We start from the raw sequence: 22,982 nt of genomic DNA on the forward strand, positions 1-22,982 counted from the left end.
GCGGCGATCAGCGCAGGCGCACTTGCAGACGGTGGGAGCGCTCGGCTCTCCCGGTTGGCTGCTCTGTTGCTGCCTGCCACCGCATCCTTTGCGACCTCTGGTGCCTTCTTTGAGCTCCAAGACTAATCTCATAGATAAGTTTTCGAAGGTCTTGGTAAGTAGTAGACGACTCGCGTTTCCGCTTCACAAGCTTTTTTTTTTTTTTTTTTTTTAACAGACCCAACTTCGGATGACTGTGTTTTGTTGTTTTTGCAACTCTGGAGCCCTCTGCTAGGTTTCCTGCAACTGGCATCAAAATACATATCCTATATCACTACACCGAAGCGACTTTTGCACCTGCTTCCCAACTTCCAAACTGATTAGTGCGGCAGCCCATCCAGCAGAAGTAAAATACCAGGATCATTAGTGCAAATAAAGTTCTGGGCGCAGAGCCTGACACATTGTAGGTTTTAGTAAACGATTGTCCAGTCCGCTTTCCTTCAATAAATTTGCAACAGGTCTCCCTTCAAGGTCTCAGTTTCCTCATGCAAGGGAAACAAGTGTGTATATGTGTAGAAAAGAATAGAATAGAATGTGCAGAATAGAAAAGATATGTATAGAGAGGTCACTGGAAAGGTCAAAATGATAATAGTTACCTCTAGAGAGGAGGAATGGAGGGCATGGTGAAAGGGGACTTTGAGGGTCTTTATTAATCCTTTCTTGTTATTGTTCACTCAGTCATGTCTGACTCTTTTCAACCCTATGGACTGCAGCAGGCCAGGCTTCCTTGTCCCTCACCACCTACCCGACCTTGCTCAAACTCATATCCATTGAGTCAATGATGCCATCTAACCATCCCATCCTCTGTCGTCCCCTTCTCCTCCCGCCTTCAATCTTGCCCAGCATCAGGGTCTCTTCTAATGAGTCCATTCTTTGAATAAGGTGGCCAAAGTATTGGAGCTTCAGATTCAGCATCAGTCCTTCCAATGAATATTCAGGATTAATTTCCTTTAGGATTCACTGGTTTGATCTCTTTGCAGTCCAAGGGACTCTGAAGAATCTTCTCCAACACCACAGTTCAAAACCATCAATTCTTCGGCACTCAGATTTCTTTATGGTTCAACACTCACATCCGTACAAGACTACTGGAAAAACCATAGCTTTGACTCTGCGGACCTTTGTCAGCAAAGTAAAGTCTCTGCTTTTTAAAATGCTGTCTCGCTTGGTCATAGCTTTTCTTCCAAAGAACAAGTGTCTTTTAATTTCATGGCCGCAGTCACCATCTGCAGTGATTTTGGAGCTGAAGAAAATAAAGTCTGTCACTGTTTCCATTGTTTCACCATCTATTTGCCATGAAGTGATGGGGCCAGAAGCCATGATCTTCATTTTTTGAATGTTGAGTTGCAAGCCACCTTTTTCACTTTCCCCTTTCACATTCATCAAGAGGCTCTTCAGTTCCTCTTCACTTTTTGCCTTAATCTGCATATCTGAGATTATTGATATTTCTCTCAACAGTCTTGATTCCAGCTTGTGCTTCATCAGCCTGGCATTTCTCATGATGTACTCTGCATCCTTTATTTTTAAGCAAAGATAATATTATTATGTTAATTATATGACTTAAAGTATGTTTAAAAACAATTATAGGAGTACGCTTAAATCTGATGATCCCTTACCTTGAAAATAAAGTTAGAGAGACTCAATTTAGGCTCTTAAACTACCTCCCAACTACATATTTTGCATCTACACAGAAAAAATGGCCCAATAAAAGACGATGAGTCATCTGGAGAATTGAGCCATCCTAAAAGTCTATAAATGCACTATTGAGATGAATTTTAAAAACAACCAAGTCAAATCAAAGTAACCATAGGGTTATATGATTGGCCTGTACTCCTAATCAAGAGTATTGTCAGTTAAATGACCCAGGTTGCTACAGTTTCTAGGTGGGTTGAGGAAGCCCAGGAACCAGTCATGGATTTGGAAAACTGGTTCACGTTCACACAAAGGTGCAAAAAAAGAGAGGAAAAAGCAGAGCAAGAAACAGTGTGACCTCTTCCTTCCTAAAGACCTTAATCCAAAAGTCTGTGTCTCTGAAGCCACCATGCAAAATCAGGTTCCAAATAAGTTAGTCTAACACCACTGACTACAAAAACTATGTGCAATTATTTCTGTATCTTCATTAAATGCAGAGGCTAACAATGAGATCTGTAGGTTTTATTTCCAAAGTCTTAGGGTTCAGATATCATGATGTCATTTTTAAATAAATCTTATGAAAAAGTGGCAAAGATTGTGAAATCCACGACTCTAGAAAAGATTTTGTAGAAATTAAAAAAATAAGCTAAAAGAAAGGAGACAGGAAATTAATAACAAAACCTTGACAGTTTTTTTGGATTTTTAAAGAATATGAAAGTTCTTTGGAATCACAAGAAAATATATTTAAATATGTCCCCCAAATCATGGAAAATACATTCTTTAAAAAACATGGATTGTGCTCAGGAACTTAAATTGCAAAAATATTGTACATTGAATAATGGAAAATTAAAGTTTTGGATGTCAAAGAGCAACTATCCCAAACTTAAACATCAGTATGAAAAGGCAAAAAGATATGACACTGAACGATAAACTCCCCAGGTCAGTAGGTGCCCAATATGCTACTGGAGAAAAGTGGAGAAATAACTCCAGAAAGAATGAAGAGATGGAGCCAAAGTGAAAACAATGCCCAGGTGTAGATATGACTGCTGATGAAAGTAAAGTCCAATGCTGTAAATATCTGATGCCAATATTGCATAGGAACCTGGAATGTTAGGTCCATGAATCAAGGTAAATTGGAAGTAGTCAAACAGGAGATGGCAAGAGTGAATATCGACATTCTAGGAATCAGTGAGCTAAATGGACGGGAATGGGCGAATTTAATTCAGATGACTCATATCTATTATTTTAAAAACAACCAAGTCAAATCAAAGTAACCATAGGGTTATATGATTGGCCTGTACTCCTAATCAAGAGTATTGTCAGTTAAATGACCCAGGTTGCTACAGTTTCTAGGTGGGTTGAGGAAGCCCAGGAACCAGTCATGGATTTGGGAAACTGGTTCATGTTCACACAAAGGTGCAAAAAAAGGAGAGGAAAAACCAGAGCAAGAAACAGATGTATCTTATATCTATTATCTTCTTCATCCTTAGAAGAAATGGAGTAGCCCTCATAGTCAACAAAAGAGTCCAAAATGCAGTACTTGGGTGCAATCTCAAAAATGACAGAATGATCTCTGTTCATTTCCAAGGCAAACCATTCAATATCACAGTAATGCAACTCTATACCCCAACCACTAATGCCAAACAGACTGAAGTTCAATGGTTCTATGATCTACAAGACTTTCTAGAACATACCAAAAAAAAGATGTCCTTTTCATCATAGGGGAGGACTAGAATACAAAAATAGGAAGTCAAGAGATAACCTGGAGAATCAGGCAAGTTTGGCCTTGGAGAACAAAATGAAGCAGAGCAAAGGCTAACAGAGTTTTGCCAAGAGAATACACTGGTCATAGCAAACACTCCCTTCCAACAACACAAGAGACAACTCTACACATGGACGTCACCAGATGGTCAATACTGAAATCAGATTGATTATATTTTTTGCAGCTGAAGATGGCAAAACTCTATACAGTCGGCAAAAACAAGACTGGGAGCTGACTGTGGCTCAGATCATGAACTCTTTATTGCCAAATTCAAGAAAATTGAATTGAAGAAAGTAGGGAAAACCCTTTATGATTTATACAGTCGAAGTGACAAATAGATTCAAGGGATTAGATCATAAAGACAAAGTGCCTAAAGAACTATGGACAGAGGTTCCTGACATTGTACAGGAGGCAGTGATCAAGACCATCCCCAAGAAAAAGAAATACAAAAAGGCAAAATGGCTGTCTGAGGAGGCCTTCCAAATAGCTGAGAAAAGAAGAGAAGTGAAAGGCAAAGGAGAAAAGGAAAGTTATACCCATCTGAATGCAGAGTTCCAAAGAATAGCCAGGAGAGATAAGAAAGCCTTCCTCAGTGATCAATGCAAAGAAATAGAGGAAAACAATAGAATGGAAAAAACTAGTGATCTCTTCAAGAAAATTAGAGATACCAAGGGAATATTTCATGCAAAGATGGGCACAATAAAGGACAGAAATGGTATGGACCTAACAGAAGAAGATATTAAGAAAAGGTGGCAAGAATACATGGAAGGACTATACAAAAAAGATCTTAATGAATAGATAACCATGATGGTGTGATCACTCACCTACAGCCAGACATCCTAGAATGCAAAGTCAAGTGGGCCTTAGGAAGCATCACTACGAACAAAGCTAGTGGATGTGATGGAATTCCAGTTGAGCTATTTCGAGTCCTAAAAGATGATGCTGTAGAAGTGCTGCACTCAGTATGCCAGCAAATTTGGAAAACTCAAAGTGGCCACAGGACTGGAAAAGGTCTGTTTTCATTCCAGTCCCAAAGAAAGGCAATGCCAAAGAATGTTCAAACTACCACACAACTGCACTCATCTCACATGCTAGCAAAGCAATGCTCAAAATTCTCCAGGTGAGGCTTCAACAGTATGTGAACCTAGAACTTCCAGATGTTAAAGCTGGATTTAGAAAAGGCAGAGGAACCAGAGATCAAATTGCCAACATCTGTTGGATCATCGAAAAAGCGCGAGAATTCCAGTAAAACATCTACTTCTGCTTTATTGACTACACAAAGCCTTTGACTCTGTGAACCACAACAAACTGTGGGAAATTCTGGAAGAGATGGGAATACCAGACCACCTGACCTGCCTCCTGAGAAATCTGTATGCAGGTCAAGAAGCAACAGTTAGAACTGGACATGGAAGAGCTGACTGGTTCCAAGTTGGGAAAGGAGTATGTCAAGGCTGCATATTGTCACCCTTCTTATTTAACTTATATGTAGAGTACATCATGGGAAATGCCAGGCTGGATGAAGCACAGCTGGAATCAAGATTGCCAGGAGAACTATCAATAGCGTCAGATATGCAGATGACACAACCCTTATGGCAGAAAGAAAAGAAGAACTAAAGAGCCTCTTGAAAGTGAAAGAGGAGAGTGAAAAAGCTGGCTTAAAGCTCAACATTCAAAAAATGAAGATCATGGCATCGTGTCCCATCACTTCATGGCAAATACATGATAAAACAGTGAAAACAGTGACAGACTATTTTCTTGAGCTCCAGAATCACTGCAGATGAGGACTGCAGTCTTGAAATTAAAAGACGCTTGCTCCTTGGAAGAAAAACTATGACCAACCTAGACAACATTTTAAAAAGCAGAGACATTACTTTGCTGACAAAGGTCCTCAGAGTCAAAGCTATGGTTTTTCCAGTAGTCATGTATGGATGTGAGAGTTGGACCACAATAGAAAGCTGAGCACCAAAAATTGATGATTTTTAACTGTGGTGTTGGAGAAGACTCTTGAGAGTCCCTTGAACTACAAGGAGATCCAACCAGTGAATCTTAAAGGAAATCAGTCCTGAATATTCATTGGAAAGAGTGATGCTGAAGCTGAAGCTCCAATAGTTTGGCCACCTGATTCAAAGAACTGACTCACTGGAAAAGACCTTGATGCTGGGCAATATTGAAGGCGGGAGGAGAAGGGGATGACAGAAGATGAGATGGTTGGATGGCATCACCGACTCAATGGACATGAGTTTGAACAAGCTCGTGTAGATGGTGAGGGACAGGGAAGCCTGGCGTTCTGCAGTCCATGGGATCGCAGGGAATCGGACATGACTGAGCGACTTCACTTTCCCTTTTCACTTTCATGCATTGGACAGGAAATGGCAACCCACTCCAGTGTTCTTGCCTGGAGAATCCCAGGGACAGGGGAGCCTGGTGGGCTGCTGTCTATGGGGTCGCACAGAGTTGGACACAACTGAAGCAACTTAGCAACAGCAGCAGCAGCAAGTATATCACTATAAGACCAGGAAAATAAATACCCTAACCTCACTCTCCTCCTCCTCTACCATTTCTTGCCAGGAATCTCTACTAGCAGAACCCAACTGGAAGACAGCATGCGTGCTTAGTGCTAAGTTGCTTCATTTGTGTCCGACTCTTTGCAACACCATGGACTGTAGCCTGCCAGCCTCCTCTGTCTATGGGATTTCCCAGGCAAGAATACTGGAGTGGGTTGCCATTTCCTTCTCCAGGGGATTTCCTGGACCCAGGGATTGAACCCAGGCACCTAGGGATTGAATCCACATCTCCTGCATCGCAGGCAGATTCTTTACAGTCTGAGCCACCAAGGAAACCCTATTAGTCATTCAGTTCAGTTCAGTCACTCAAGTCATGTCTGACTCTTTGCGACCCCATGAACTATGGCACGCCAGGCCTCCCTGTGGCAAATACAAATTAAAATTGCAGTAAAATACCATGCCACACTTATCAGAATTATTAAATGACTTACTATACCAAGTGTTAGAGAGTATGTAAAGCAAATGGAACTCTTAAATCTAGTTGATGAGAATGTCGACTAAAAAAAGATGTACAACTTGAGAGTTGTGAGTTAAGTTTTATTTGGGACAAAATGAGGACTGCAGCCCTGGAGGCAGCATCTCAGATAGCTCTGAGAGACTCAACTGGAAGACAGAGGACACAACAGCTTGTGGGGCAGAGAGTAGAGTGGAGAGAGAAGACAGTGGGTGGGTCTGGAGAACCAAAGGCAGGTTGATGGGCACAAATAGAAAGTGAAAAATATTTAAAACTTAATTGTCGAGAAAATACATATCAGAATTTGTGAAATGCAGTTTTAAGAGTACCTAAAGAACAAGTTTGCAACCTTAAATGGTTATATTAGAGAAGGTTAGAAAATGAGGACCTCAATAATCAAGAGGTTAATAAAGAAACAACAGAATTAACCCAGGGAAATTTAAAGGGGAAAATGCAAAAATCAATAAGATAGAAAACAAAATACAAAAGCCAGTTCTCTGAAATAACAAGTAAAATCGAAATCCTTTTACAAATTAGATTAAGAAAAAAAAGGGACATAACAGAGCAGTGACTTTTAAAATAAGAGAATATGAACAACATTATGCCTATGAATTAGGAAATAGATGGCAGTTTCCTGGAAAAATATACTTTACCAAAATTGACTCAACTATGAGTAGACTTATGACAATTAACAAAATTGACTTAACTACACAAATAAACAACCAGACCCAGATGACTTTACAGGTGATTTCTACCAAAAAGAGAGAAAGAAAAAAGAAATAGAAAAAAAAAGAAGAAGAAAAGAAACAGGTGGTCCTAAACTAATGCAGATTATTCCAGAAAAGGAACAATAGGGACAAATAACTCCTTCTGAAAACAAAGCAGTAAATGAAAACTCAGCCTCACTCATGGTTAATCAAGATAAAAATGCTATACTAAACCAAAATTTAGAAATCCAATAAGACACACACATATATGCATTACTTTTTAACTAGATTTATTCAGGAATGCAGGTATAATTTTATAACAAAATTTTTTCAATGTAATTTTGATAGTAGAATAAATTAAATATAAGAAACCATTTGATCCATTTGATCAGACACAGAAAAAACATTGATGTAAATCAATATCCTTCCACAAAACAAAACTAAAAACATCCTTAATGCTCTAGGTAGAGGAAAAAGCTTCCTTAACTTAATGAAGGATATTTACTAAAAGCACAGAGTAAACAGTGTTATAACTAATAATAAAATATTTAAAGTCAAAAACAAGATAAGTATACACTCTAACACTATTTCTATTCAGAGATATATGAGAAGTCCTAGCCATAGTAGTAAGACAAGAAAGAATATATTTAAAAAGTTTTAAAGAAGAAAAAATTGTTATTGTATACTATATGACTATTTGCACAGAAAATCTAAGCAAACTAACAAATTTTGAAATCAACAGAAAAGTTCAAGGATATTTCTGGATATAAAACCAAAATGCATATTTTAAAACTGTATTCCTAAAGATGAACAGCAAATAGTTTGGAACTGTAATTTTAAAAATATCCCATTCATGATAGTGACTAAAAATATAAAATATGTTTAAGTATAGATTTAACAAAAATGCAAAAGTTCTTGTAAAGAAAATGATAAACTTTATTGATAGACATAAAATGAAGAAATCTACTATATTCATGTGTAGGAAGACCCAATGTTATAAACATGGTAATTTTCTATACAATAGTTGATAAATTCAATGTAATCCCAATCAAAATCCCACAGAATTTCTCCAACATTTTACTAAGGTGATTTTAAAATTCGAAACCAAAAAATCAGTAATAAACAAGACACTTTTTAAGTAGAACAGGTAGAAGTTTTGCCTACTAGATATTAAGGCATAAGGTACAGTAACTAAGACTGTATGGTATGGGTGGGGGATAGACAGAATACAGAACAGAGAGTCCATACACAAACACAAAGGTATATGGACACCATGACAGAGGTGAGGTCATGGTGATTAGTGAGGAAAGGATGGACTAACCAATCAATAACCCTGGGACCTAAATACAACTAGATCCTAACCTTAGAGACAAAAATAGATTATAGATTCATTAAGATTTAAGTAAGAGGAGCAAAACTTTGTAACTTTCATGATAGCATATTTATAGGGGCTTCTCCTAAAGACTTTAAGTCAGACTGCCTTGCAAAACTTAAGAAGGGAGTGCCATGTACTTAGTGCTCCAGGGTGCACCATTCATATAGGCCAGAGGGTGGTTCAGTTCATTTCAGTTCAGTTCAGTCACTCAGTTGTGTCCAACTCTGCAACCCCATGAATCACAGCACACCAGGCCTCCCCATCCATCACCAACTCCCAGAGTTTACTCAACTCAAGTCCATCAAGTCGGTGATGCCATCCAGCCATCTCATCCTCTGTCGTCCCCTTCTCCTCCTGCCCCCAATCCCTCCCAGCATCAGAGTCTTTTCCAATGAGTCAACTCTTCGCATGAGGTGGCCAAAGTACTGGAGTTTCAGCTTTAGCATCATTCCTTCCAAAGAACACGCAGGACTGATCTCCTTCAGAATGGACTGGTTGGATTTCCTTGCAGTCCAAGGGACTCTCAAGAGTCTTCTCCAACACCACAGTTCAAAAGCATCAATTCTTTGGCGCTCAGCCTTCTTCACAGTCCAACTCTCACATCCATAACATGACCAATGGAAAAACCATAGCCTTGACTAGACAGACCTTTGTTGGCAAAGTAATGTCTCTGCTTTTGAATATGTTATCTAGGTTGGTCATAACTTTCCTTCCAAGGAGTAAGCGTCTTTTAATTTCATGGCTGCAGTCACCATCTGCAGTGATTTTGGAGCCCCCCAAAATAAAGTCTGACACTGTTTCCACATCTATTTCCCATGAAGTGATGGGACCAGATGCCATGATCTTCGTTTTCTGAATGTTGAGCTTTAAGCCAACTTTTTCACTCTCCTCTTTCACTTTCATCAAGAGGCTTTTTAGTTCCTCTTCACTTTCTGCCATAAGGGTGCTGTCATCTGCATATCTGAGGTTATTGATATTTCTCCCAGCAATCTTGATTCCAGCTTGTGCTTCTTCCAGCCCAGCGTGTCTCATGATGTACTCTGCATATAAGCAGGGTGAAAATATACAGCCTACACATACTCCTTTTCCTATTTGAAACCAGGCTGTTGTTCCATGTCCAGTTCTAACTATTGCTTCCTGACCTGCATATACAGAACACCCTAAAGCTGTGGATCAGCAGGTTTTTATCAAGGAAGTGAAAAAAATTATTAAAACATAAAATCATAAACTACGAAGGCAAAAAGTGATAAATTTGACTATACTATAACTAGAAATGTCTGGACTTCTCTGGTGGTCCATTGGTTGAGAATCCACCTGTTTGCAAACATCACATCCAGATACAATAACATCCAGAGGAAGAAGAGCCAGCTCATCTCTTCTGCCTTTTTCTCTTTTTTTTTTAATTGAGAAAGGAAACATTTCCTAGAAGTCCCTTGAGAGACTTTCCTTCAGATTTCATCGGTCTGAATTGAGTCACAATTCTGTTCCTAAAGCTGTCCCTGCCAAAGAATGTGAGATAAACATAACTGGTTTTTAGTAAAGCATATGGCTTTGTGGAGGAAGGTGGATACCTCCCTGAAGTCTGGTCCTTTTAGGAAGAAGGAGGGGAATGGGTGTTAATTAGGCAATTGTCAAAATCTGCTCCATTCATAAAGCTTCACTCTGAGCCTGATGTATTACCCCTGTACTCCTTTGTTCTGATTTTACCTTTACCTAGAATCCTTCCCTGGAGAAGGCAATGGCACCCCACTCCAGTACTCTTGCCTGGAAAATCCCATGGACGGAGGAACCTGGTAGGCTGCAGTCCATGGGGTCGCTAGGAGTCAGACACAACTGAGCGACTTCACTTTCACTTTTCACTTTCATGCATTGGAGAAGGAAAGGGCAACCCACTCCAGTGTTCTTGCCTGGAGAATCCCAGGGACGGGGGAGCCTGGTGGGCTGCCGTCTGTGGGGTCGCACAGAGTCGGACACGACTGAAGCGACTTAGCAGCAGCAGTAGCAGAATCCTTCCCAATGATACTTTACCTTTCTAGGTTCCTTCATACCAGGAAAACAGTGTGTGAGTATGTTGGTCATTGGAAACTTCTGTCTCTCAATATGATATTTAAAGACTGGTCCTTGGTTTAGGGTTAGAGTTTTCTGTTCCTACTTTTTAAATATTTCCAGAATGTTACGTAAATAGAATATACACGGTGGAGCCTTTTGAGTCTGGCATCTTGCACTTAGCATAATGCATTTAAGATTCATGCAGAACTTCCCTGGTGGTCCAGTGGTTAAGAATCCACCTGCCAATGCAGAGAACATGGATTTGATCCTTCGATCCCTGATCCAAGAAGATCCCATATGCCACAGAAGAACTAACCCCATGCGCTGTAACTACTAAGCCTGCACTCTAGAGCTCGTGCTTTGCAACGAGAAGCCACTGCAATGAGAAGCCTGCACGTCAAAATGAAGAGTTGCCCCCGCTGGCTGCAGCTAGAGAAAGCTCGCGTGCAGCAATAAAGACCCAATGCAGCCAAAAATAAATAAAATTTTAAAAGAGTCACCCATATGTTGTCTATATCAGTATTTCATTCCTTTTTACTGCTAAATAGGATTCAGTTGTAAGCATGTACTACAATTATTTGTTCACTCATCAGTTGAAGGGTATTTGGGTTGTTTCCAGTTGCTATTATGAATAAAGCTACTACCAAGTCGTGTAGAAGTTTTTGTGTGAACATAAGTTTTCACTTCTCTTGGGAAATACTTGGGTGTAGAATTGCTGGGTCATATAGTGAATGTATGTTTAACTTTATAAGAAATTGATAAACTGTCCAGATATTTTTAAAATTTCATTTTGGGGAAGATGTCTGGCAATCATCCCCTCAACCAAATCATTAAAGTTAATTAATATTACTAAGAATGAGACAGAACAATATATTATATTTGTTTTTCTTTTGACTGCACAGCATGTGAGACTTTAGTTCCCCAACTAGGGATGGAACCCATGCCCCTGGCAGTGGAAGTACAGAGTCTTAACCACTGAACTGCTAGGGGAGTTCCTAACATGATATGTTAAGAAATAAACCAGCATCACCTGTGCCATATTCTTGGCAAAACTTAAACTTCCAGGCTTAATTTCCAAAATATAAGACAAATCAAAAAATAAAGAATTCTATAAGGAAGCACTCAGGTAGATCCAAAATGTAAGCATTCACCATGCTAGTCTCTTCAAAAGAATCAGTGTCATAGGTGGGGGCAGGCAGGTATGGGGGAGGGAGAAGGCAAGAGGATTGTTCTAGATGAAAAGGGAATGAAAAGGAAAGCACCACAGTCAATGCCTTCATTGGATGCTAGTTATAACAAAAAAGAAAGCAGCTATAAAAAACATTTTTTGCAAACTGAAAATTTTAATATGGACTCAATATGAGATGACATTAGGCAATTATTAATTTTCTTAAATAAGATAATGACGTTGTAGTTATGAAAAAGTGTTTTTATTTCACAGAGGTACACTCTAACATATTTAGGGGTAAACTATTATGATGTCTGCAATTTACTTTTAAATGGTTCAGCAAATTTAAAAATATGTAACATAGCTATGATAAAATGTTAATAATGATTGAATCTAGGTAGTAGTGTACAGGTATTCTTTCAGATTTTCTGTTTGTTTAAAACTTGTATGAAATAACTGGAAAAAATCAAATTATTGTATTTTTTATTTCTATAAGTTCTATTTGTATTTCAAATCTGATTAGGTATTTAAACATTTTCTTGTTACTTGCAGGTGCTTTCAAACTTTCACTTTATTTCTTTAAACATGATAGTCACAGTTATTTTTAATCCTTGCCTGGTAAATTCAGTATCTGAAGACTTTGCATGTTCGTTCACTGTTATTTATCCTGCTTCTCATACATGATACCTGGATCTCTCTGTGTGTGCTTCAGTTCAGTTCAGTTCAGTCACTCAGTCGTGTCCGACTCTTTGCGACCCCATGGACCACAGCACTCCAGGTCTCCCTGTCCATCACCAACTCCCAGAGTTTACCCATACTCCTGTCCATTGAGTCGGTGATGCCATCCAACCATCTCATCCTCTTTCGTCCCCTTCTCCACCTTCCTTCAATCTTTCCCAGCATCAGGGACTTTTCCAGTGAGTCAGCTCTTCACATCAGGTGGCCAAAGTATTTGAGTTTCAACTTCAAAATCAGTCCTTCCAATGAACACCCAGGACTGATCTCCTTTAGGATGGACTGGTTGGATCTCCTTGCAGTTCAAGAGACTCTCAAGAGTCTTCTCCAACACCACAGTTCAAAAGCATCAGTTCTTCGGCACTCAGCTTTCTTTATAGTCCAACTCTAGCATACATACATGACTACTGGAAAAACCATAGCTTTAACTAGACGAACCTTTGTTGGCAAAGTAATGTCTCTGCTTTTTAATATGCTGTCTAGGTTGGTCATAACTTTTCTTCCAAGGAGCAAGCATCTTTTAATTTCATGGCTGCAGTCACCATCTGCAGTGATTTTGGAGCCAAAATTGTTTGGAGTAAAATTGTTACATACTAACAAGCCAAGGATCCTGTACACCTTAAACACTCTGGATAAAGAGATGATTTCATCCTAGTCCTGAGGAGGAAGGAGAAGGATAACGTGAGATTCCCTCATGCTACTCAGAATGGCAGGCAATTTAAAATACATGCATTTTTAATATCTGAAATTTTCTAGTTAGTAGTTTTGGACCATGGGTTGATTGTGGGTTACTGCAATCACTGTAGTGAAATGGAGACTAAGCGGGGAACTACTCAATTTAAAATTTCTTAAGAGTGGTCTGATAACATTATAATCTCTAAAGAACAAAACTCAGGTGTCTTTTCAATAATGGGATGAGGTTTTCCACTTATGCTTCATCTTTTCCGCTTATAGTTCATCTCCTGCTCCTTTTTTTCTTCTTTTGTTGTTTTATCAAATAAAGTCATGCTTTGATTGTTTCACCAAAACCTATTTTTGGCTCTTAAAAATATCCAAAAATTATTACAGGTAGATGCAGCCTCAGGGAAAACAGAGCAACGTATTTCTGCAAGAAAAAATGATCTTTGTATATTATAGCCACTGGGAGATAAAGCTGTCAGAGTTTGCCGAGTACTGCAAAGTGTAGTGATACAGTCAAGTTGAATTTCTTTAATTCCCTTAAATAAGATCTAGCTTATTTGTTTAATATACATAATGATGCTTCATGTACTCTGAAGAAATATCTTAGCTGTGGATTGTAACTGGTGTCAGACACATACATTTCCATTCAAAGTAATTATAATTTTTATAAGATTAAAATTAACTCAATACACTATTATCACCTACAATGGGAGAATAATGTGATCAGTCTTTATTACAAGATTAGGAACCTGAATTCAGACTGGTTTTTACATTCTTCATTGGGGAAATTAGGTCTTTAAAACAGGCAAGAGCATGTCAAAGTCTAATTTGTATGTGTATGCCTTAGCCATGTCTGACTCTTTGCAAACCCATGGACTACAGCCCACAAGGCTCCTTTGTCCATGGTATTTCCCATGCAAGAATACTGGAGTGGGTTGCCATTTCCTCCTCCAGGGGATCGTCCCAACCCAGGGAGTGAACACAATTCTCCTGCATTGGCATGCAGGTTTTTTACCACTTATGTGGCCACCTAGGAGCCACAAAAGTCTTATTTCTTTTAATATAAATGTTTAACTACATCCCAGACTATAACAAAAATTTATATTTACAAATAGTTCAGTCGCTCAGTCATGTCTGACTCTTTGTGACCCCATGGACTGCAGCACGCCAGGCCTCCCTGTCCATCACCAACTCCCGGAGCTTACTCAAACTCCTGTCCATTGAGTTGGTGATGCCATTCAACCATCTCAACCTTTTTCATCCCCTTCTTCTCCCGCCTTCAATCTTTCCCAGCATCAGGGTCTTTTTCAATGAGTCAGCTCTTCACATCAGGTGGCCAAAGTACTGGAGTTTCAGCTTCAACATCAGTCCTTCCAATGGACGCTCAGGACTGATCTCCTTTACGATGGACTGGTTGGATCTCCTCACAGTCCAAGAGACTCTCAAGCATCTTCTTCAACACCACAGTTCAAAAGCATCAATTCTTTGGCGCTCAGCCTTCTTTATAGTCCAACTCTTACATCCATAAATGATTATTTGAAAAACCATAGCTTTGACTGGATGGACCTTTGTCGGCAAAGTAATGTCTCTGCTTTTTAGTATGCTGTCTAGGTTGGTCATAACTTTTCTTCCAAGGAGCAAGCGTCTTTTAATTTCATGGCTGCAGTCACCATCTGCAGTGATTTTGGACCCCCCCCCCCCAAAATAAACTCAGCCACTGTTTCTTCTGTTTCCCCATCTATTTGCCATGAAGTGATGGGACAGGATGCCATGATCTTCATTTTTTGAATGTTGAGCTTTAAGCCAACTTTTTCACGCTCCTCTTTCACTTTTATCAAGAGACTCTTTAGTTCTTCACTTTCTGCCATAAGTGTGGTGTCATCTGCATATCTGACACTATTGATAGTTCTTCCAGCAATCTTAATTCCAGCTTGTGCTTCATCCAGCCCAGCATTTCTCATGATGTACTCTGCATAGAAGTTAAATAAGCAGAGTGGCAATATACAGCCTTGACGTACTCCTTTTCCTATTTGGAACCAGTCTGTTGTTCCATGTCCAGTTCTAACTGTTGCTTCCTGACCTGCATGCAGATTTCTCAAGAGGCAGGTCAGGTGGTCTGGTATTCCCATCTCTTTCAGAATTTTCCACAGTTTATTGTGATCCACACAGTCAAAGGTTTTGGCATAGTCAATAAAGCAGAAGTAGATGTTTTTCTGGAACTCTCTTGCTTTTTTGATGATCCAGCAGATATTGGCAATTTGATCTCTGGTTCCTCTGCCTTTTCTAAAACCAGCTTTAACATCTGGAAGTTCATGGTTCACGTATTGCTGAAGCCTGACCTGGAGAATTTTGAGCATTACTTTACTAGCGTGTGAGATGAGTGCATTTGTGCAGTAGTTTGAGCATTCTTTGTCATTGCCTTTCTTTGGAATTGGAGTGAAAACTGACCTTTTCCAGTCCTGTGGCCACTGCTGAGTTTTCCAAATTTGCTGGCATATTGGGTGCAGCACTTTGCTTAGTTTATTTATTTTTTTTACCCTGAGGTGCTTATTTTTTGCAAAATGACTTAAGAATTCTTCAAAATTTAAGATTGAAGGTACATTTCTCTAGAGATTTATTTTGATCCTGTCAACCATTTAGAGGCACTACTATTTAAAAATTAATAAATAGAAATCTCAGTTAAGTAAGAGTCTGGAAATAAAAGGGGGAGTACTCATGCCCCATGCCATAGCAGATCCCAACAGGAAGAAGAACTTCTTTCCTGGTGAGGACTCAACCAATGAGAAGCCATGGGCTCTTCAATTACTCTAGGCCCCCAACTTCCTTTTCCTCTCTGTAAAAGCTTTTCCTTCCCTTGCTGTGTGGGAACTTGCACATGGCTCATCACATTTGTAGGCCCCCAGTTGCAGTTCTTTGCTGATCCTGAATAAATCCGTCTTTGCTGGAGAAATACCTGGCAGTTTGTTTGCTTTAGGTCAGCACTACCACAGCAGGACCAATGTGAATTAAGCTCATGAGACTTTCTGAACCAATGAAACGGGGTTGCTAATCAACTAGTGAGAGCAGGCCTTGGGCTACAGCTTCTCAGAGAGAGCCCTCACCCCCTATTATGCATCATTGAGGCAACCTTCCATGCATCTCCATGGTGACAGAGGGTGGAAGGGTTATTTACTTCTGGTTCTCTGTCATCAGAGGGGTCAAATGCATGGGGTGTGTTTTATACTGTACTCTTTTTTATGAGCTAAATTGTATCACTCTAAGATTTGCATGTGAAGGTCTAATATATAGCACCTTAGAATGTGACTGTATTTGGAGACAGGGACTTGAAAGAGATGGTTAGTTAAAACTAGGTCCTTAGGGTGGTTGTAATACATTCTGACTCGTGTTTTTCTTTTTTCTTTTTTAATACACAAAACAATTTACCATCTTACCCTTGCCCATGCTGTGTGACATGCAGGATGCCATTTTCCTGTCCAGGGCCTGAACCCAGGCCCTGTCAGTCAAAGCACCAAGTCCTAACCAGTGGACATCCAGGGAATTCCCTGACTGGTGTCTTCAGAGGAAATGTGGACACAAAAGAAGACACCAGGGGTGTGCATGCACAGATGAAAGACCAAGACAAGACACAGAGAAAATGTAGCCATCTGTAAGCCAAGGAGAGAGCCTCAGAGTTAAACTAAAGCTGTGGACACCTTGATCTTGGACTTCTAGCCTCCAAAACTGTGAAGAAAATACCTTTCTGTTGTTCAAGCCACCCAATCTGTGGTACTTGGTAATGGCAGCCCTACTAATACCAATACCCACATTGCATGACCCTGGCTTTTTTCTTTACTCCAGACCCCAAGGGGCTGGGAAAATTGCAGCTCATGTTCGCTGGATCTGTCATACACCCTCAAACAGAAGAGATTTCTGTGCTCCCTTTCTGTTTCTGAGATTCCACATTGACTTTGGCCCAGTGATTCCTTATTATCTTGTCATCTCTTTAATGGTTTTAAGAAGTTTTGTTTGTTTTAAAATAGTATCCAGCAGTTTTAGTTGTTTTGTGTGAGAGAGTCTATCTGAACACCTCCCCTCCACAGATCAGCTTTGCTGGAGCTGAAGTTCCATTTAGGGGGGAGAGTTAATGTACTAATTATGTCAGCAGTCCCAATAATGGAAGTCCTCAAGAAGGAAATGGGGAGAGAGAGGGAGGCAAGTGGACTAAGAAGGAGGGGAGAAAGAGGGAGAAGGAAAGAGAAATAGAAGAAAAGGCAAGAAATAATGGATCTATCCTGAGACAAAAAAGATGGAAAAGTGAAGGACAACCTCAAGTCTTCAAGTCTGGGAAGAGAAAGAATGGTGATTTCTATTAAGAAGTATAGAATAGAAGTGAATTTTCAGATAACGACCACGAGTACTGTTCTGAGTGGTAGTAAGACTTCATACGGAGAAGGCAATGGCACCCCACTCCAGTACTCTTGCCTGGAAAATCCCATGGATGGAGGAGCCTGGTAGGCTGCGGTCCATGGGGTCGCTAAGAGTCGGACACGACCGAGTGACTTCACTTTCACTTTTCACTTTCAAGCATTGGAGAAGGACATGGCAACCCACTCCAGTGTTCTTGCCTGGAGAATCCCAGGGACGGGGGAGCCTGGTGGGCTGCCATCTATGGGGTCGCACAGAGTCGGACATGACTGAAGCGATTTAGCAGCAGCAGCAGCAGCAACATTTCCTAGGGTAAGACGGGAATAACATTTTCAGTCAAATGAGAGTTACCATATGGTAAGTATAAATCTTAGTGTACAAACTCATGTAACAAGAAATGCAATTTTATTTTTTCCATAACTCAATTTATTTTTTATTATTTCCAGACCAAGGAATATTTATGTGGCCTAGGGGTTGAGTAGCCATCATTTAATCTTCCAAACCTATTGCCCATACCCTGAGGCTATTGGTTTTTTACCACCCTGACATCTAGGTTTTAAAATAAATTCAAAAAACAAAAATTGACTCCTTTCTTTTTCCTGTTTTCTACATTGTTATTGGCATTATAGTTAGCAATGGCTATCAATAACCGAAAGCTTGAATATCACTGGCTTAATAAAGAGTTGTTTCTCTTACATACCAAGATGTCCAGGGGTAAGCAGACTCGTACTGGTTGAGTGAAGCCAGGGCTGATGACTCTTAGCTTCTGCTTAAATAGATTCTCTTTGTGAATTTAGGAATTATCTATTTTTACCACAAAGTAGCAGTAGCAGGGGGTGGGGAGAGAAATGTTTGCACTTTCCTAAACTCTTAGCAGAAATATTAAGGTCCTAAATAATTCCAGCCAGGAGCTGGACAGTGCTATAGAGACTAGCTTCATCCTCCAAAACTTGGTTTCTCATACATATCCAAGCCACCATTTTTGTAGCAGATTAAGAGACACACCAGTTTTGAAAGTGTTTTGAGTGCCTCTCTGCTCTGGCAACTGGAGTTAGTGCTGCTGAAATTGCTATTCCTTACCTAAAAAGAGGTTCAGGACATCCTGGGTGAAGGGAACTATAATAACTGTAATAGTTTCCTAGGGCTGCTGCAGCAAATAACCATAAACTGGGTGGCTTAAAACAACAGAAATTTATTCTCTCACAGTTTTGGAGACTGGAAGTTCAAGATGTCACCAGGACCATGCTTTCATGAAGGTTCTAGGGCAGAATTTACTCCTGCCTATCTCTTAGCTTCTGGTTTCACCAGCAGTCCTTGGCATTCCTTGATATAGAACTATATAACACTAATGTCTGCCTCTGCCAGCAAATAACATTCTTCCTATATGTCTCTTCGTTTTCTTATGGCTGTCTTCTTGCAAAGAAACCGGTGACATTGGATTAGGGATTTGAGATAATCCAGTATGACCTCATCTTAACTAATTGTGTCTGCAATGACCCTATTTCCACATAATGTCACATTTTGAGGTACTGGGGGTTTAGGACGTCAGCATATATGTATTTTGGGAGGCTACATAATCCATAACAAGGACCACTCATCACTGATTTAGAAAATTTAATCATAAACATACACTCCAACACCCTCTTTTATTAATCACCCTATGTCTGTCTAGGGAATTTAATCGTGCTGTAGGATTCTTTCACGCTTGGTCTCATCACTGTCCAGTGGTACTTCTGAAATCAACAGACACTTCTGAGAGGTGACACCACCTCTACATCAAATTTCCAACCAGATCATGGTTTTTGTCTCAGGATGGCTCAGTTCTATTCCTACTCTGGGATTAATACTCAGTCTTCAAGCAGATATGGTTTACCCCAGAATTGTAAGACATCCTGGATGAGCCCCACAAATACCTGATACGACTGAGCGACTGAACTGAACTGAACTGAACTGAATCTTGAACAAGAAGTAGTTGTAGAGTAGCCTTATGTGTGTACTGCATGCATGCTCAGTCACTCAGCTCTTTGCAACCCTGTGGACTGTAGCCCTCCAGGCTCCTCTGTCCATGGGATTCTCCAGGCAAGAATACTGGAGTAGATTACCATTTCCTTCTCTAAGAGATCTTCCTGACGCAGGGACTGAACATGCATCTCCTGTGTTTTCTGTCTTAGCAGACAGATTCTACCACTGTACCACCTGGGAAACCCATGAATTGCCTTAGTTTTCTATAATTCAATTTACTTTCTACTGAGCCCTTGTCATCTGGGATGGCAAGTTTCAGTTTTGGTTTCCTCATGCTTTACCCAAATTGTTCCTAAGTTCTAGGGTGTCTTGATTGGTTCCCTTGGGGGATATATGTGGTCCTTGGTTGTCGTCCATTCATACCAGCATCTTTGAGATATTGGCACAGTCCATGTGGTCTTCAGTGGCCCCCAAGCACCATGGTGTTCTCCCATCTGCAGGATTCCTTTGAGTCTGAAAGCCCTTAGGGCCACATGTCTGTGTCACTCTTGAGCAAACAAGAAATGCCCTACTGCTCCTATTCCACAATAGGCCAAAACAACATGTTTCTGAGACAAGCATGTACATGGACAAAGTTTCCCTCTCTAGAGGCATACTGCGCCTGGACATGTCATGCTTCTCCTCCCTTTTGCCAGCCCAGACAGTCTTTATTTGGGCTGAGGTCAAGAAATCTTAGCTTACTTATGTAGGGGAAGAAAAAACCTTTTCCCCTATCCTTAACTTCAGTTATTGAGGTCATGTAAATTAAACTCACGAAGACAGATAACGGAAGAAAAAAGTTTATTTTTCACATGCAGTGCACATACATGCAGGAGAATTCAGTGATGAGTAACTCAGAGGAGTAGCTAGAATTGGGAGCTTAGAAACCATCCAGGTAAGTAAATGTCGGGGTGGGGAAAGGGACTTATAACAAGATAAATGACTTTTTGGAAAAATTTTTAAAGTTGGGGCTTTTAGGAGGATAAACAGGATATAAGAAAGTCATAATAATGTTTATTACATTTATATAGGTATGAGTGGTCTTCCTGTCTCCTTCAGGGCCATAAAATTGCCCTGGAGAAGGAATTTAGGGTAGATTTTATTCTCGTTTTCCCTTCCAGGAATAGATCTGCCCTGAAGAGTAATTTATGGCAGCCTTATTTCCAAAATATTGTTGCATCAAGTCACATAACGAGGCTTTGAGAAATCTATTTTTCTGCATCTGTTAAATCTCAAATGTTTTCAGCTTAAAATAATCTTTATACCAAATAGCATATTTTTGGGTGGCAAATTCTGATTCCCTTCACTCAACATCAGGTATTTTTTAAAAATCTATTCTTCTTTTTGTGTTGAGTTCTCTCTGGGGAGTAGATTTTGAGACTCTATAGCACTTCTTTTTCCTCTGCTTTTTCCTAGGTGAATCATTCCCGAAAGAATGAATGTCCAATAGCCCATCTGACTTATGGGCTTATTTTCATTATTTGGAAAGGACCAAATAATGCAAGGACCAGGTAAAACATTGGTTAATATTCCAAAAACCTATCCTGACACACATTTGCCATGTCATTTCATCTCAACAACTCTGTTAAGAAGGTCTTTTTGTTCCTTTTTTGCAGTTGAGGAAACAGAGGTTAAGAAGACTGCACAGATTGAAGCAAAATTCAAATCCACATCTATCTGATTCTAGAATAGTCTCCATTTTTTCCCCTCCTGCTCACTTCAGAACAGACTCTAATATATTTCTGTTCACAATGCACCAGTCCACTTTTACTGAGGTCCCCCAATACCTCAAAGCTAATTCCTATAGACATTTATCAGTCTTTATCTCAACTGACTTTTCAATAGAATTTGGCATTTCCTTATTAAACCTTCTTACAACAGTCTCACTCTTGATTTCCTGGGACCACAACTGCTGACTTTTGTCCTATCTTCCTGATCCTCCCCTCTTCTGCAGCTTATTCCTCCTATCAGCCTTTCACTGTGTCCTGGGACTTGCCCAGGGCCACCTCTCTTTCTTACCATACCCTCAGTTCTAATAATCAGAAATAGATAAGATTTACAAATTTCAGGTGTTAAATAAGTACATTTAATCCTTATATTTATTTTATATAATTTATATTTGACAAGACAGCATATTTTGTTTGAAAGAACATGGCCTTTAGACTGTAATCTGGATACAAATCCTGGCCTTTTCCACTTACTGTCAAAATGCCCTGATCTCTTCTTCTATAAAATAGGAAGTTTCTAAAACTGTGTGGAATGTGAAATGGGAGACTAAAATGCAAACTGTCTAAAAATGTGTCTAAAACTGCATAGAAGTCCATTCTTTTTTCTTATAAATCAGATCCTAGCTTACTTCCTTTCTGAACATAACAGTGAGTAGTCTGAGTTCAGTTCTCTAGAGTCAAATAGTCCTGTGTTTAAATCCTGACTTGGCCTCATTCTTAAGATTTGACCTTGGGCAAATACTGTGAGTTTCGGTTTCCTTCATCTGTAAAATAGGCACAATAATAGTGTCTCCTTAGCAGAACTGGTGCAAGGATTAAATGAGATATTCAGCACCCAGTGCACTTGCCTAGGCCATAATTAGTTTTCAGTAAATGTTAACTCTTGGGAACATGATCATCTCACACCTTTATGCAGTCATATTTCAATTTTAATTAGTTGGAGCTCCTACAGTTTTCCCCAAGCAAGGCATAATTTAAAATGAAATTGAATAGTTTGAGGTTCTTGGCACATATTTTACCAAGGCTAGTATCAGAATGGGCATCATTGGTGACTCAGTGGTAAATAACCTGCCTGCCAATGCAGTAGATGCGGGTTTGATCCCTGGGTCACAAAGATCTCCTAGAGAAGGAAATGGCAACCCGCTGCATAATCTTGCCTGGAAAACCCCATGGACAGAGGAGCCTGGTGGGCTATACATCATGAGGTTGCATAAGAGTCAGACAAGACCTAGTGACTAAACAACAACAATAATATCAGAATAAATTAGAATCCTGAGTGTGATTCATAACAGTATCTTAATCCCAAACCCAGACATTTGATGCCTGCAATTGGGATTTTAACAATATGTGATGAGGGACTTCCCTGATGGTCCAGGGGCTAAAACTGCACACTCCCAATGCAGGGACCTGGGTTCAATCCCTAGCCAGGGAGCTAGATCCCACATGCTGCAGCGAAGAGCTCACACACCATAACCAAAGAACTCGCATGCCACAACGAAGTCTGTAATTCCCGCATGCTGCAACTAAGACCAGGTGCAGCCAAACAAATACTTTAAAAAATATACATAATGATAAGTTGATTTCCTTTCTTTAGAATGGAGGTGGATAAATTTAGTAACTTCTAAATTTAATTAACATCCTTATATTTATATCAAAATGTATGTGATATTAATAGCCCAGTCTTTGT

At 39.8% G+C, this 22,982-nt stretch overlaps 1 long non-coding RNA gene across 1 annotated transcript; it reads left to right on the forward strand.

The window, feature by feature from the left end:
- The first annotated feature begins 10 nt into the window (after positions 1-10).
- Positions 11-21,726, forward strand: LOC129643671 (uncharacterized). Its single transcript, XR_008710422.1, has 3 exons — positions 11-154; positions 20,985-21,079; positions 21,185-21,726. It is a non-coding gene; the product is annotated as an uncharacterized LOC129643671 (long non-coding RNA).
- Positions 21,727-22,982: the final 1,256 nt, after the last annotated feature.

The sequence above is a fragment of the Bubalus kerabau genome, chromosome 2, assembly GCF_029407905.1.
Source record: "Bubalus kerabau isolate K-KA32 ecotype Philippines breed swamp buffalo chromosome 2, PCC_UOA_SB_1v2, whole genome shotgun sequence".
In the NCBI taxonomy this organism is placed as follows: domain Eukaryota; kingdom Metazoa; phylum Chordata; class Mammalia; order Artiodactyla; family Bovidae; genus Bubalus; species Bubalus kerabau.